This window comes from Natrix helvetica (assembly GCF_964273705.1).
Source record: "Natrix helvetica genome assembly, chromosome: 4".
NCBI lineage: Eukaryota > Metazoa > Chordata > Lepidosauria > Squamata > Natricidae > Natrix > Natrix helvetica.
The window spans coordinates 96,053,749-96,056,243 of NC_138550.1; positions in this window are offsets into that span (position 1 = coordinate 96,053,749).

The following is a 2,495-nucleotide window of genomic DNA, read 5'->3' on the forward strand; positions in this document are numbered from 1 at the left end:
CTGCCGCTTCCTTCCTTCACATGTGCAGGTAGTGGGGCTGCTTTCTCGCACACCTTCTTCCTCCAAAGGCGTGCGAGAAAGCAGCCCCACAGTCCGAAAGTGTGAAGGAAGTGAGTGGCAGGCTCCTTTGCCTTGGCTACGCAACCTTTCGTTCTCCACCTGCCTCCTTCACTCGTTTGGGCAGGCGGAGAATGAAAGGAGGTGTGCTTAGCCGAGGGGAAAGGAGTCTGCTGCTTCCTTCACGTGTGTGGGCAGTGGGGCTGCTTTCTCGCACACCACCTTTCTACAAAGGCGTGCAAGAAAGCAGCCCCACTGCCTGAATGTGTGAAGGAAGCAAGCGGCAGGCTCCTTTGCCTCGGCTACGCAACCTCCTTTCGTTCTCCGCCTGCTCGAACTGAAGGAGGCACTCACTGGCTACTAAACCATCCGTTAGCCATCTTTCAAACCAGCCGGCTTCCTCTCTCCCGGCATGGGCTCTCTGGAGGGGGAGGGAAAGTCTCTCCCAAAGCCTCGCTTGTCCTGGTGGCACCCCGGCAATAGCAGGGAAGCGGGAATTCTGGGAGTTGAAGTCCACAAGTCTGTTAAGTTTGAACATCCCTGGGGGTTTTTTTTCCTAAAGGGTTAGGGGTACAAGAGTCTCGTAACTTGACAGCTTTAAGACTTGCACACTTCAGTGCCAGAGTTCCTGAGCCAAAATAACCGGAGGAGGAATACTGGGAGTTGAAGTGCATAAGTCTTAAAGCTGTGAACTTTGAACATCCCTGGGGGTTCTTTTCTAAAGGGTAAGGGGTGCAAGGGTCTTGTAACTTGACAGCTTTAAGACTTGCACACTTCAGTGCTAGAGTTCCTGAGCCAAAATGACCAAAGGAGGAATTCTGGGAGTTGAAGTGCATAAGTCTTAAAGCTGTGAAGTTTGAACACCCCTGGGGGTTCTTTTCTAAAGGGTAAGGGGTGCAAGGGTCTTGTAACTTGACAGCTTTAAGACTTGCACACTTCAGTGCTAGAGTTCCTGAGCCAAAATGACCAAAGGAGGAATTCTGGGAGTTGAAGTGCATAAGTCTTAAAGCTGTGAAGTTTGAACACCCCTGGGGGTTCTTTTCTAAAGGGTAGGGGTGCAAGGGTCTTGTAACTTGATAGCTTTAAGACTTGCACACTTCAATGCCAGAGTTCCTGAGCCAACATTTTGGTTGCTAAGCAAGAGCATTGTTAAGTGAGTTTCACCACATTTTACAAGTTGGCCACTCCCACCCAGTCACATGACTGCCAAGCCACTCCCACAAAACAGGCCACACCTACAGAATAGGTTCTAAAAAAATTTTGAAACCACCACTAGCGCTGGCCAGCTAATCTTCGCATGTGTGGGAGCACCACAAAATATAAGAGCAGCTTCCTGGCATACATGTGCGCACTGGGAAGTTGAGCTTCCAGTTTTTGGCCTGTGCATGCACACTAGCTGGCTAGTCTTTGCACGCACATGCTTGCCAGAAACAAAGACCAAGTGACCGGCACATATGCGCACACCGGAAACCGGAAGCTCAACTTCCCAGTGCATGCATGCACGCTGGAAAGCTGCTCTTCTGGTTTCTGATGCGCCCGTGCCCCCACGCTCCCGTTTTGGCACTCGGTGCCAAAAAGGTTCACCAACTCTGCTTTAAAGACTTAGTTTCTAGGTTTTCACTTCATCTCCCTTCCTTTTACCCCATGTTTTTATTTTTGTTACTTTAGGGAGGGGAATCAGTGATATGATCAGTGTTTACATCACTGTGGAAGGTTCAAAGGACCATATCCACTTCTCTATTGCCCTTATTTAATCTCCTTCCGGTGTAGCTATATATGTCAACTAAAAATTGAGGTAGCTGCACAATTCAAACAAGGCCCTATTTTTATGGAGACATTATAGAATATCTCTATGATCATGGAAAGGAAAGATCTTTATTTGAATGATATGTCTCACTGGAGGAAGTTAATTTAACTTCAAATAGGATGGGGGTCTGGGAATACAGCTAATCCTCTCCTAATTAATAGGCTTATTCATTTGATCGTACTTACTCTTTGAAACTTCATCCTAATTCTTGCAAATCCAGTTAATCATGTCAAGTCAGCAGTGCCATTAAATACATTTTGATAGTATAGTTTCTGTCTCATTATTGCCTGTGACATCACATTGCTGTTATGACACTTGGTTTACATAGTGATAGGGGCAGGGAAAATGGCTTTTCACCACCAATATAAAGAGTTTGCTTGATAGGTAGAGAAAGTCAGAAGGCCGTTGTGTTCTGTATTGATAACAACTCCTTTCCTTAAAAAGAAAAAAAAACCCAATACTTTTCAGAATGTTTTTTGGGAAAAGATCATGTCTTCACTTCCCACGACCACCCACAAATCAGCAAACAGTAAAGAAAGGAAGCTTTCTCTCAAGGATCAGGCCTGTAACAAAATCTAGTTTGAATTTACCATCGCTGGTCAAGTCTCAGAAGGTGAAACGCTGTGATAAG